The 13937-nt window shown below is 51.9% G+C and overlaps 1 protein-coding gene across 2 annotated transcripts in view; it reads right to left on the bottom strand.

Moving 5' to 3' along the window:
* The window catches only part of Rbfox3 (RNA binding fox-1 homolog 3), a 477131-nt gene that overhangs the window by 212399 nt on the left and 250795 nt on the right, over window positions 1–13937 (bottom strand). For both annotated transcript variants that reach the window (XM_045159685.1, XM_045159686.1), the window contains exon 3: window positions 10916–11025. The gene's annotated coding sequence lies outside the window, so the exon portion shown is untranslated. The remainder of the gene's footprint in view (window positions 1–10915; window positions 11026–13937) is intronic.

Genomic DNA, 13937 nt, shown 5'->3' with positions numbered 1-13937 from the left:
GGTGAGAACATGGTGTGGGTATCTGGAAGATGCTATGCCTGACTGCAAACTGCCCGTGAGTGAGGTCAGGCACTGACCCAATGCTCAGCATGCTGTTTACGTTGTCTTTAATTGTTCACTGAGTTTCTGACCATTTCATCCCTTCACACATGGCTTCTGTCTCACTTAAGCCCAGCTTCCTGTAGCATATTGTCCATCCCACAGAGACTCCGGGGCCTGGCTGTTGCCTGGGCACAGGACAAGGGGTATTTGGCACCTCCCCATGCCCTGCCGTGGAAAGGCAGTGTATGAGGATGGCTCAAGCATTGCAGCTGTGGGACAGAGCCGTGGAGGTGGGGATTTGCCTGTGCTGGTGCAATGGGGGGAGGGATGCTATTTGTCAATGATACCTAATTAATGCAATCTAAATAATGGATGCCAGTGTCCTCAGAGTCCAAGAGCCCTGACTGCATTCTCCTACTTTTCAATTACAGTTTGTGAAATTGGGGGGGAGGGACTAAGAATGGGCTGGAGGAGGGCAGAGGGCAGAGGCAGAATCGAGGCAAATTAGAGACCCTTGTTGCGTTTTATATCAATTCTTTCCACAGGCTGCTGACGCAGCACATTACACAGCTCAGAATTTATGGGGCTCCCCAGTGCGCAGACTCAGAAAGAAAACATAGAACTTTCTAGAAAAATGGCCTCGCACCAGGAAAATATTGAAACAAAATTTTAAATCCTCTTTTCTGAAAAGCCCATCCCATACCCATAGTCTGCCTTTTCTGGTCTCGTCTGCGTCATTGTGTAATAAGTATAGCATGGGCCGCGTTGTGTTACTTCGTAGACAGGCTTTACATGGTACACGTGCATGTAAAATGACTGGCATGAGGGCACTAGGAGAAGTGCCCCGTCTCCTGACTGAGGAGTCCCTTCCCCAGGACAGAGCTGGGCTCCCAGCAAAGTGTCCAGTGGAACATTCCAGGTTCGCACGAGGCACGTGTGCGCTCAGCCGCCATCTGCTACGAGCTCTCCTGCCTCCCCATATCCGGTCTTCATTTCTCTTTCTTCCCCTTCTCCTTCTCTCCTCCCCTCTTCTCTGTCTCTCAGTCCTCCTATTCTTCCTTGTTCTTTCTCTCTTCTTCCTCTCCTTTCCTCTTCTCCCTCTTTCCCTCCTCCTGTTCGCCCTCTCTCCTTTCTATCCTCCCCTTTGTCTCCTTTTCTCCCCCTTCCTCTTCCCCTTCCCTCTACTTCTTCTGCTCTTCTCCTCTCCTTTCCTCCCTTCAGGCAGCTGAGCATCCACAGAGGCTTAGCCCATCTCTCCCTGTTACCACACTCACCCTGGGGTGGAGAGTTGAGTGGTTTTCCCCAAATAAAGTGAATGTGGTTGGAGGTCTGTGGCATGGGCATCTGGGAAACCCAACACCACAGTGTGATATGAACTTGAGACTGGGACAGACAGAAGTCAACAGACCGTCCTGGTGTGGGTGGCAGGATCGATGGGGCAGGCGTGGAGTCTGAGCACTTCATCCTGCTGACTGGGAGCGCAGAGGGACATGGGAGGGAGCAGTCTATAACCCGAGCCTGTTGTTTGGACTCAGCCTTATTGCTAAACCCCAAGGCAGAAGTGGCTGAAGTCAAAACCATAGGTCAGGCTTGGAAGGGGCAGACTGGAATGGCTGGCCATGCAGAGCTGTTAGAGAGCTGGGTACAGAAAACTAGTTCCCAGGGCAGATAAATGCCAGGCAGGCTTCCCAGCTCACCTCTGACAGCATCTGGCCTTCTAGCTACAACCCAGTCTTGACCTGCCCCCGGGAACCCCCAGGGTGGCTGTCCTAAGAGAAAAGGGTCTTTAAAGAGGTGATTAGATTAAAATGAGGTCAAGTAGTGTGGTTCTGAATCAGCCCAAGGCACAGACACACACAGAGGAACAACCCTATGAGCATTCTGGGTGACGACAGCCAGAGTGACCAGAAAGAGGGGGGCCACCCTTCCTTCTCCAGCAGTCATCCAGTGGCCCCTTGGCACTGCACATGGCCCCTTATTTATTAGACCACAGAATGAGCCAGCTCTGCCCACACCTTGATCTTGGGCTTCTGGCTTCCAGAATGGAGAAAGTAAATGTCCCCTGTTTGAGCCACCCATGCTGGGGCACTCTATTATGGCAGCAGAAAAAAAAAAACAAATGAGTACAGAGGCCATCAGCTGAGCACAGCTTTGGGGACCACAGTCCAGCCGATCTGGAAAGAAAAACAGGCTCCGAAGATGGGCTTGTACGCTTGCCCACCAGGCTGCACATGTGTCTTTCCTGTCTTAATAAGGAGGAGCTAAATACAGACACCCAGGCGGGAGCACACCCTGGAGGAAGGAGAGTCCCTGTGTGGGTGAATAATCTTAAGACATTAAACAGAAAGGTGAGCCCAGCAGAGTTGGCCACAGAGGAGCAGACAGGGCCCAGCAGCTGCGCCATATCTCAGCCAGCAGGGGCGGCAGTGTTTTCCATTAGGATTATGGCTGTCGTGATGGGTAACGCTCTGACTGTTGGGAGCTGGCTGCCCGGGTATCTGCTCTCCAGGCCACCATTTCTAAGCTCTAGGGGATAATGTAAGCGTGACAGTCACAAAGACGCATCCAAACTGGCCTATGTTCATAGACCTCACAAGGCCCTTTGCAAGGTGTCTGAAGACCCCACTGAGGGGGACCATCTTGATGCACAGTGGGGGAGGGCAGGGGTGCACCTTGATGGAGGGATAAGCTCTGCTTCCTCCTGGTGATTCCAGGCAGGTGCATGAAAGTGTGAGCTAGTGGGCTGGGGCGATGGATCAGCGGCTGAAATGCTTGCTGCATAAGCCTAAAGACATGAGTTCAGACCCAAGCATCTATGTAAAAGACAGACACAGTGGCATGCCCTTGTCATCCCAGCCTGAGGAGGCAGAGACAGAAGCATCTGTAGGGCTTGTTGGCTAGCTTGTCTAGACAAATCTGCAAGCTCTTTATTTAGTGAGAGACTCTGCGTCAAAAATTAAGTGGAAGCCTGGTGTGGTGGCACATGCCTTTAATCCCAGCACTTGGGAGGCAGAAGTAGGAGGATCACCGTGAGTTCAAGACCACCCTGAGACTCCATAGTGAATCCCAGGTCAGCCTGGGCTAGAGTGAGACTCTACCTCAAAAATAAAAAAAAAAGTGGAGCCAGGCATAGTGGTGTCATGTGCCTTTAATCCCAGCACTTGACAGGCAGAGGTAGGAGAATCGCTGTGAGTTGGAGGCCAGCCCACAACTACATAGTGAATTCCAGGTCAGCCTGGCCTAAAGCAAGACTATACTTTGAAAAACCCAATAATAATATAATAATAATAAGTGGAAAGGCTGGAGAAATGGATTAGTGGCTAGGTATCTTTCTGCATAAGCACAAGGGCCTGAAGGGGCCTGAAACCACAAAATTTAAATCTCTAGCTCTATGTAAAGCAGCTGGGTGTGGCCAGCCGTGCCTGTCCCTCAGTCCCACGGAGGAGCGGAGGCCAGTGAGTTTCCCAGGTTCATGAAAACCGCAAGCTCCAGTATCAGTATGAGACTCTGGCTCAAAAGGAGAATGGGCAGAAGGGTGATGGAGACATTCTGGTCCGACCACTCCAGACAAACACCCCCCACCTGCTGCAGGTGAGGGCATGGGGTGTTGCAAGGGCATACACACGTGCATGCACCACACACTATAATACACACGCATACACACACAAGACGTAAAAATAAAATAAGATGAAGATGTGAAAGAGCAAGACACCCAACACGCACATGTGCATGCATGCACACACACACACGCACACACACACACATACACACATGTGCACACACCCACATACATACAAACATACACACACACGCGCACATGCATTTCTACTCAACAATAAGATGAATGTGATCTGTGCTCAGCGGCTTTTCTTTCAGCAAAGGGAAAAGCAGCCGCTTCTATCAGCAGCTGAATGAATGGTCTCTATTGCCATGGAATGCTATTCTGCCATTAAAAGGAAGAAATTCTGACATGTGCTATGTACGGCACAGATGAGCCTTGGAGGTGCTATGCTCGGTAAACTAAGCCAGATCCTGAAGGATGAACAGTGTCTGATGATTCCACTTCCAGGAGAGTCACAGAGTAGTGGGACTCGCAGAGACAGAGTGCGCCAGGGTGGGTGTTACCAAGGCTGGAAGAGGGTGGGGTGAAGGTGGTGTTCAATGGGGCCAGTTTCACTTTTGCAGGCTGAGAAGGTTCGGGGTGGGGCGGGGAGGGCTGCATGATAAAGTGCTGATGCCACCAAGTTAAAAACGGTCAAGAAGCTAACTTGTTATGTGTCATCGGCCACAGTTAAAAATAACAACTCAAAACTACATGTACACCCACTGATTTCCCTTAGGCCAGGAGATAAAGACCGACATTCCAGAAAGGTGTTCCTATTCCATGTTGAAGATAAGACACTGTGGCCAGGTGGCTAAGAAACTGCTCAGTTATGCACTCTCAAGAGACAAGCTTCACATCAGGTGGTCAGGGCACCCAGCAGGTGCTTGACAAAACATGTTGGAAGTAGGAGTGATGGAAAAAAAATGCATGGTACCCCAGGCACCTAATCCTGAGCTTCCTGCACTCTATGCCTTCAAAGTTCGCAGTAAGAGGGCTGGAGAGGTGGCTTAGTGGTTAAGGCGCTTGCCTGCAAAGCCTAAGGACTCATGTTCGACTCTCCGTGCCCCACGTAAGCCAGATGCCCAGTGATGCAAGAACACAAGGTCACACACGCGTACAAGGGGGCACACATGTCTGGAGTTCAATTGTAGTGGCTGGAGGCCCTGGTGTGCCAATTCTCTCTCTCTCTCTCTCTCTCTCTCTCTCTCTCTCTCTCTCTCTCTCTCTCTCACACACACACACACACACACACACATAAAACTAGAAAGTCTGTTGGACTTTCCTCAAAAGAAAATAAAAGTTCAGGGAGAGGAAAAAGGCAGGTGGCAGTTGAAGCCACTTATTACTTTTTGTATGTGTGTGTATGTAATGTGGCGTAGTGGTGTGTCGTGTATGCATGTGTATGTGCCCATTCGACACCCTGAGCTTGCCTGCAGTGGCCACAGGGAGATGTCGAGTGTCCCCCTCCATGACTCTTCCTCCAATTCTTACTTGAGCTGGAGTCTAATAGATCTTGGATCATCCCTTTTGTGTTTGAGCCCAGCAATTCTCTGGGTTCTTCTCCCCACAGGACCAGGGTTACAGACATGCTTGGTCATGTGGGTCCTGGGGGTTAAACTTCGGGGGTCTGTCAGGCCTCTCTAATCCCTCATGCTTGCACCGGAAGTACTCCTAAGTGCTGAGCCATCTCTCTGTAAATTGGGGCCACTTTTAAAGCAGGTAGCCTTAGAGATTAACTGGTAATATACCTGAGCAAGGGATCCGACTCCAGAGATGGGAATGTGTTGGCTGTATTGGCCACTGCGGAGCAGGAGGTTCGTGTTTGTGGTGTGAATTTTAGTTCTAAATGCATGTACATGAAACTGAAGGTAAACTTCCAGAGATCTGGATGCTGGTGGTCTGAAGGGTTCGTGGTTGCGCACCCACAGGCACTTCCCTATGGGCAGCGCTCTTCCACAGCGAGGCCTCTGTCCCCCCACCCGTGCTGGCCGTGGGGAGGGGGTGACGCTCGGTGGTCTTCAGTTGGATTTCCTGGCCGATGCTCTTAGCTGGCACTGATGATGGCACCCTGTGGGTAGCCACACAGCCATGTACCGCTGACATACAGAGCCTGCAGATGGTGCACTGTGGTCCTGGGAGTGGGGCTTTCTTTTAAACCGCCTGGCACCACACCTGGGAAGATGGTTCAGTGGATAAAGTGCTACCCTTCCAATCCTGAATATCCGAGTTCCTTCCTCGGAATCTTCCTAAGAAGCTGGGGCTCTGGTGGGCTCCTGTAATCCAGCCCGCTCACTGGGAGTTGGGAAGTAGAGGAAGGAGAACTTCCCAGAAGCTCCTGGTGAGTGCGGCCAAAGAAACAACATGGGGTTGAGATGGAGAGAAAGTGCCTGCGCTGAAGTGGAGAGGCGAGGATGGGCCTGAAGGCGTCCTCTGACCTCCACACGCATGCCACAGCACACATGTATTCACATGCACATTCGCATGTGCACCCGCACACACACACACACACACACACACACACACACACACACACCCTGCTTCATCCAACAAACCCCAAGCATGTTCTCGTCTCAGAATTTTCTCCTTGTCTCATTAAATAACCACACAGTCTGTGGCCACTGATCTGCGGGACATCATCAACATCTATTTATTATCTTTATCTTAAAACTTTTTACTTATTTATTTGAGAGAGAGTGGGGACAGATAGAAAAGAGAGAGAACATGGGCACGCCAGGGCCTCCACCCATTGCAAACAAATTCCAGACACATGCACCACCTCGTGCATCTGGCTTACGGGAGTACTGGGGAATTGAATCTGGGTCCTTAGGCTTTATAGGCGAGAGTCTTAACTGTTAAGGCATCGCTCCAGCCCCGTTTCTCTTCATCTTTGAGAAAGAAACGATGGTCCATTCCCGAGGGATGTTTCTAGGAGCGGACCACCTGGTGTATAAAGAATTAAATTAATATCACCTTTCGGCTGGTGATGAGGACATTGGAGAGCACTAGGTGCATGTGACTATGTGTAGGTGTGTGTGTGTGTGTATGCAGTCTGACATGGCTGGTTGTACAGATCTATGTGTATATACATATGCATCAACTAGTATTAACATGTGCACGTGTGGGGAGTGCATACATGTGTGCATGTGCAAACACACTCCGCACACGCACCTTGTGGACCAAAGAAGACCTCCTTGGAGAAAGGGAAGGGGCATGGAGACGGGTGCACCTCACCCTGAGTAGCAGGGGATGAGAGGGGGGCAGCCTTAGTGCCCTGGGGGAGTCCATTGTCCAGAGAACAGGCCCGGGGTGGGGGAGGGGATACGGTATGACACCTCCACAGAACAATGCAGCATTCTTATTAACCTAGAAGTGAACATCAGCCTAGAAAGGTGTTCCTGAAAACGCTGCTGAACAGCACAACCAGAGCGGGGGACAAGACCACGTGCGGGGAGGGCGGCGCCCGGGACTTGTGCTCGGGTGGGGCAGGAGCTGGCACCCGCTGAGCGCTGTGACACGGCGCGGCCGTCTTTTCCACCTTTGCGTTTCTGTTCGTGCGCTCTACGAGGAGCGTCCATGGCATCAAGAGGCCCGGAGAGCTAACTTTTCGTTGCGGCAAGCCCAGCAGAGTGGCCTTTTTGTTTTACTAAGGCAGCGAGTGAGATAGACAGACAGATAGGTAGAGAATTAGCACGCCAGGGCCTCCAGCCACTACAACTGAACTCCACATGCATGGGCCACCTTAGGCTCTTGTGTCACCTAGTGCATCTGGCTTAGGTGGCACTTCCCTGCTACTGAGGGGCAGTCAAACGTGGGTCCTAAGGCTTCGCAGGCAAGCACCTTAACTGCTAAGCCATCTCTCCAGTCTTGGAGAGCTAACTTTAATGAAAAAGACCTTGAACCTCAGAAAGGCCTCCAGACCCCCAAACTCCAGGGTGAGGCTGACCACATGGTCCTCAAGAGGAAAGGACAAGAGCACATGCAGAAATACGGACGCTGGGGCTCTCTGGAATGCTGGCGTAAGACCTAGTGTGAGCAACCATGTTCCTTGCAGAAGTCTGCTCACCCCACCTGCTTCCACCTGGCAGAGAGCCAGATTCCTCACACCATCTCTGGACTGGTCACGTAGTTGCTTCGTGGAACTGCCCAGCACCCTTGAGCTCAGGGGACAGCCCGACACAGCTCTGCTCTCCGAAGCTGGCTGGGGAAGACAGTGGGCCCACCAGGACTAAGAGTGTTGCTCTGGATGCTCTTGTGGGGTCAGTGCACATGTGCACTTGCGTGTGTGTGAGTGCACATGTGTGTGCAGGTGTGCATGCACGTGTGTATGCATGCAGGTGAGGCCGGATATCTTACTGGATGGTTCTCCACCTTACTTTCAAGACAGGGCCTGTCCCTGAATGGACTTGGTGATTTAGCTAGACAGGCTGGTTCGCACCCTGAGGGTCCTCGGGTACCTCTGTCCTCAGCACTGGGATCGCTGGATTACACCGCCTCGCCCATTACTACACACGGGGGCTGGGGACCAGAACTCACGTCCTTAGGCTTATGCTGCTGCACCTCACCCACTGAGCCATCTCCACAGTCCCTCTGGCTGTTTTGCGCCTACCTGGTGGTGGCTCCCATGGCACAGGCAGGTAAGACGGGAGCTGGTGCAGGCCCCCGGCAGCGTGTGCTGCATGCACGGAGGAGGCCTGGCCGAACCCTGTTTTTGTAGCTATTATGAGCAAGTGACAGACAATGGAGGATCGCTTTGGTCCTGTCTTTGATTCATTTTTCCATTTTTCTTTCTTACCCATACAACTCCATAAAATGGAAACAGATAAGAACTCCTAAGACTGTCTACGAAGGAATTGGAAAATAAAACGGAACGACGCAGAGCTGTGTTGGAGGGTTTGCGCTGAATTTCAGAAAGATAAATTCTGCTTCTATTTCCTGAGGGATGGCTGGGGCCGCACTCCCTGGTCAGCCTGCTCTGGACAGAACGTAGATGCAATAGGCTTGGTGGCCGGACATCAGCCCCTTTCGAGAAGCTTCCTGCCGGCTCTGTCTCTGTTTGCCTTGACCCTGCTTCCTCCTCCCACGGTGCCTGTGTGGGCCAGGCAGAGCCCAGGGCAGGCTGCAAGCTCTGAGCTAAACAGACTCCAGAAAGGACAGGAAGCCTCCACTTGGGCCTTTTTTCAGACTCTGATTCCACGGGGTGAAACTTTTAAAAAGGCTTTTCCGTTTGCCCAGCTCTAATTCCCTCTGCCCCAGGCAAGCAGCTTCCCACAGGAGGGAGAACAAGCACCTGAGAGGGGAGGCACCCATCGCTCCAATACCTCTTCACTTCCCAGCTCTAGGAAATCTGGCTTACCTTTGCCACCCACCAGTCAAGCCTCTGGGCCTCTGTGAGAAGGAGGAGGAAGAATGGCCTGGCATGCAAGATACCCTTGCCTGCCTGGGGCCTGCCAGCCATGCCTCTTGGACAGCCAGAGAGAGGTTGGCCCCGGCCCTCTGCAGGAGTTTTCCTTTATACTTATACCCCAGCTAACCACCAGGGCTGACCTGCTGCAGAACAGAGTGCATCTCCAGGCAGTGGCTGTGCAGGCCAGCAACCAGAGGATGCTTGGACGCTTGTCACGGGCCACCCTGCAAGAGCTCAGCCAACGCCCCATCTTGTCAAAGCAAGAGTGCCATGACTTGACTCCGTTTTCAGCAAGTGAGATGTTGAAAGAGGACCCCATGCTCCACAGAGAACACCCAACACGGAGGTCAGTGGGCTTCTAAGGACAGAAAACCCCAGGCAGAAGCTCCAGTCGCCACTCATTGGCGGAGTGGCCATGGCCTCTCTGAGTCCGCTAAGGACATCTAAGCATGTAGCATCATGAGAGTCAACAAGACATGGATTTGAGAGACATTCTCCAGGTTGGAGCATGCAACAGGAGGGGATACCTCACCACTTGGAGTGCCCCACACCTCTCCACTCAGTACCCTGGTACATGCACACGGCCATACTCTTGACATACAGCTGGTCACAAGACCTCTTACGAACAGGGCAGCCCCAGGCTTGAAGAGGGTTCCTGCCCTCCGCTCTGTCTGCCTCTCTGTTCCCTCCTCATCCTCATTTCCAGCTCTGAGACTCAGGCCAAATTACTTCAGCCATGGGTCCAGGAATACGGAAAGACCAGAGAGGGCTCCTGATCGGGCTGTCCCAGGGCTTCCTTTGTCCTTGTCCTTCCTGCTGATGAGGACACACCGAAGGACATGAACGAGGCCGGGAAGGAACACAGGTGGGAAGAAGGCCCACGAAAGCACAGGCTGTTCTCTTCTGTCTCAGCACCACATGAGTCAGGTCCTACACGAACCATACCCGGAGGCACCCATCGCTCCAATACCTCTTCACTTCCCAGCTCCAGGAAATCTGGCATACCTTTGCCACCCACCAGTCAAGCCTCTGGGCCTCTGTGAGGAGGAGGAGGAGGAGGAAGAATGGCCTGGCATGCAAGATACCCTTGCCTGCCTGGGGCCTGCCAGCCATGCCTCTTGGACAGCCAGAGAGAGGTTGGCCCTGGCCCTCTGCAGGAGTTTTCCTTTATACTTATTAACCCACTTTCTCTCCTGGCATTCACAGCAACGAGGAAACCTCAGCCAGGGCTATTCATAGGCCAAGGGCATCCCTGGGGAGAAGAATGAGCTCATAGCCACAGCACAGGTGCCAAGTGCAATCAAGGTTCCTAGTTGGGCCCAAGTAACACAGTGGCCACTTTGGGATGAGGATGGGAGCTTCCGAGCTGAGCCCGCCTTCCCTTTTGCTGCCCAGCAAGGCTTTCTGCCACTCATGCCCAAAATACAATCTCTTCCACTGCGGTCACACTGTGTGATTCCACCCCAGTTCAGACCTGGAGGGAGCAACTGAGGAGGCAGGGAAGGATTGGCACAGTGACAGGGAATATAAATGACTCCTGTAAACAGAGTTTAATAAAAAGGCAGTAAGGGAATTTATAAGCAACCCAAGGATAATTAAAATTATTTATCTACTTACCTCCCTTGCTAGCTGATCAGTCTATTAATTATCTATTACACACACACTGATTTGCATTTTAGTGAGGGGAGGGGTAGGGCAGGTGAAAAACACTGCAGGGTCTTAGGAACCAGGAGGTGGGGGCCAGGGCAGATGCTCTTTTGGGCAGGACCTGGCTTTTCCGCATTGATCTCTGCCCCCACACACCTTGCTTCCCTACAATGTGGCCACTGGAAATCAGCCTGGGAAAAGCAGGAAGGAGCACATACCTGAGTGATGAAGGGGTCCCTCCTGGGACAGGTTCCCACCTGCTGAAGGGGCCTGCAGGCCAGCTCTGGGGAAGGATGGTGGAATTTCCCTCGGCAGTCCTGGCTTTATGCTGCATTTGGAAAGGAAAACAAGAGAACAAAATCATTTCCACTCTCCCCTGAATATCTGGAGTGCATCAGACACACACTGTTCCACGCTCTTGATTAAAAATAATCACAAGACTGAGTGCCACGGGGATGGTGTCTTTTGAACGCTTGCAATGAGGAAACCAAGAGATTTAGCAGGCAGAAGTTATAATGAGGCGCCTTGTTTTACCACTGCACCGGTAAAAGCACTTGTTTGCACATTGTGCCTGTGGACAGTGGCGAAGTTGGAAGCCAAGCTGGACTCAAGGGAAGATGCCAATGGGCAGTGATGGAGTCAGCTGGTGAAGGAGGACCTGTGCCCCATTCCCTTCATCGGCCTGACTGTCCTCTGTCACCAGCAGAGCTTGCTTGGGGCTGGATTCAGATCCAGCACCACCCCTACCGTCATCCTTGGCTTCTGAGTGCTGACTTCAACTCCAGGGGAGATGTCATGTCCCGTAGGGCTGCCAGATCTGTGGCAGTGAGCACCTTGTAGCCTTGTCAGGCTACCATTCCATCCAGACCTGCCAGGGTCCCTCAGCTAGCCACAGGCTCCCCATGCATCTCCGGAGATGGCAGCGTTATACCTCTGGTCACCAGCTGTCAGCGAAGCAAAGTCTGGGGGAGACCTGGATCCTACTTCTCAGCTGCTGGGCTATATTAGTGGTAGGTAGGTAGAGCCTGTGCCGGTCTGTGTTTGGGTCCACCAAAAGTCACAGTTGAAACCCCAATGTTTAGCATGAGAGTATTTGGAGAGGGTTCTCTGAGAGGTTATTAACCATGAGGGTGGCACCCATGTGATGGGGTTAGTGTGCTTATAAGAAGGAAGAGGTGGCCCTCTCTTCTCCCCTATGTGGTAAGATCTGCAAGTACCTCAATCTTAGAGCTCCCAGTCTCCAGGGTTCTGAGAAGTAAACATGTGCTGTTCCAGCCACTGTATCCATAGTGTCTTTTCGGAGAGGTCCAGGCTCGCTAACACCAACCCTAATTAGCTGTGTGGCCCTCTAAGCAGCTGGCTGCGGGTTAGACACATGTGGAAGGACACAGAGAGGGAAGGAAGAGGTGTTGCGTGACAAGTGATGGCCTCCTCCTTGTTCCACTGTCTAAGCCTTCGTCATTCAACCTACAGTTAGAGCTTCCCTAGCCCCGTGTGACCCTCCAAATGCTGCTTCTTGTTTCCCAAGGAGGTATATGGGCCCTTAATACTCAGCCACCTTGTTTCTTGATCCAGCCACCGGGGACTTCCAGTCTCTCACCTTCCCCATGCCTGGAGCATGCCAGGCCTCCACATTCTGGAGCAAACCTCAGCCTTGCCTGCCTGCTCAGGCTCAGACAGAGCCTTCACGGTGTCTCCAGAGCACCCACCAACTCGAGGTTCCCACCATCACTCCTTTCTCCACACTCCTCTCCTGGTCGCCTCCCATGGCCCCTTCCCACCTTTCCTCCCTTGCTCTTCCCCGCCGTCACTTCAGGACACCTCTGCAGTGGCTGTCCCCTTCTCTCCTGCCAAGGTCTTCCCTGAGCACTGAGGGGCGGGGAGGTTGGCAAGTTACGCACCAACAGCTCCCTCCCTGACCTCCAAACTCCCTGTGCTTTCTCCGTGGATGAACATCCTCTGCCACTCTCATGCTGCCTCTGCTCCCCTGCTGTAAAAATCCTCATGAAGGGGCTGGAGAGATGGCTCAGTCATTAAGGCGCTTGCTTGTCAAGCCCGACGACCCAGGTTCGATGCACCAGGACCCACATAAAAGCCAGATGCGCAAAGTGGCGCGTGCGTCTGAAGTGCGTTTGCAGTGACAAGAGGCTCTGCTGCTCCCACCCTCTCTACTTCTCCTTGCAATTAATAACTACGTTTTCAAAAGTCCTCATGGGGGCTGGAGAGATGGCTTAGATGTTAAGGGCTGTGAAGCCTAAGGACCGAGATTTGATTTCCCAGGACCCACATAAATCAGATGCACAAGGTGGCACATGTGTTTGCCATTTGTCTGCAGTGGCTCAAGGCCCTGGCATGCCCATTCTCTCTCTATTCCCCCACCCCACCTCTCTCAAATAATTAATATATTTAAAAAATTTTAAAAACTCCTTATGAGAAGGTCATAAGTTCTAGGGAGAAAACCACTACTGTTGTCTAACTAAATGCCCTCTAAATATTTATGTCTGTCCATATATTAGTTCTACTCTCATTTTTGGTTAGTGTGGTGGTTTCATTCAGGCGACCCCCATAAACTTAGCTGTTCTAGATGTTAGGTTCCCCAGCTGATGGCAATCGGAAATTAAAGCCTCCTGGAAGTATGTGTCCTTGGGGGCAGGCTTATGGGTGTTATAGCCAGTTTCCCCTTGCCAGTGTTTGGCACACTCTCCTGTCCCTGTTGTCCATGTGATGTTGGCCAGGGGGTGATGTCCAACCCTCTGTTCATGCCATCATTTCCCCTGCCATCATGGTGCTTCCCCCTCGAGCCTATAAGCCAAAATAAATGTCTTTTTCCCACAAACTGCTCTTGGTTGGGTGATTTCTACCAGCAATGTGAGCCTGACTATAACAGTAAAGTGGTACCAGGATTGGGGTTGCTGCTAGACACCTGACTGTGTGGCTTTGTACTTTTGGAGTTGATTTTAAAGAGGAATGTGGAAGGATTTGAAACCTTGGCCTAAGAGACACTCTGAAGTGCGGTAAGTACAGCTTGATGGACTATTCTGGTCAGAATTGAAAGGCCTGAATGCAGTATGAACTATGGACTGTGAGATTTGGCTTATGAGGGTGAGAAAGAGCTTTGCTTGGACTTGGCTGGCAGTTTATGTGAAAAGCTAGCTGTTGTGCCCGTGTCCTGAGAAGTTGTGCAGGGTTTCTTTGTGTAGAAATGAACTGGTATGAGCAGAGGGATATGGCACAGACAAA

Source organism: Jaculus jaculus, chromosome 9 (genome assembly GCF_020740685.1).
Source record: "Jaculus jaculus isolate mJacJac1 chromosome 9, mJacJac1.mat.Y.cur, whole genome shotgun sequence".
NCBI lineage: Eukaryota > Metazoa > Chordata > Mammalia > Rodentia > Dipodidae > Jaculus > Jaculus jaculus.
Note: the sequence above shows the minus strand (reverse complement) of the source record. Positions and strands in the feature narration are given on the sequence as shown.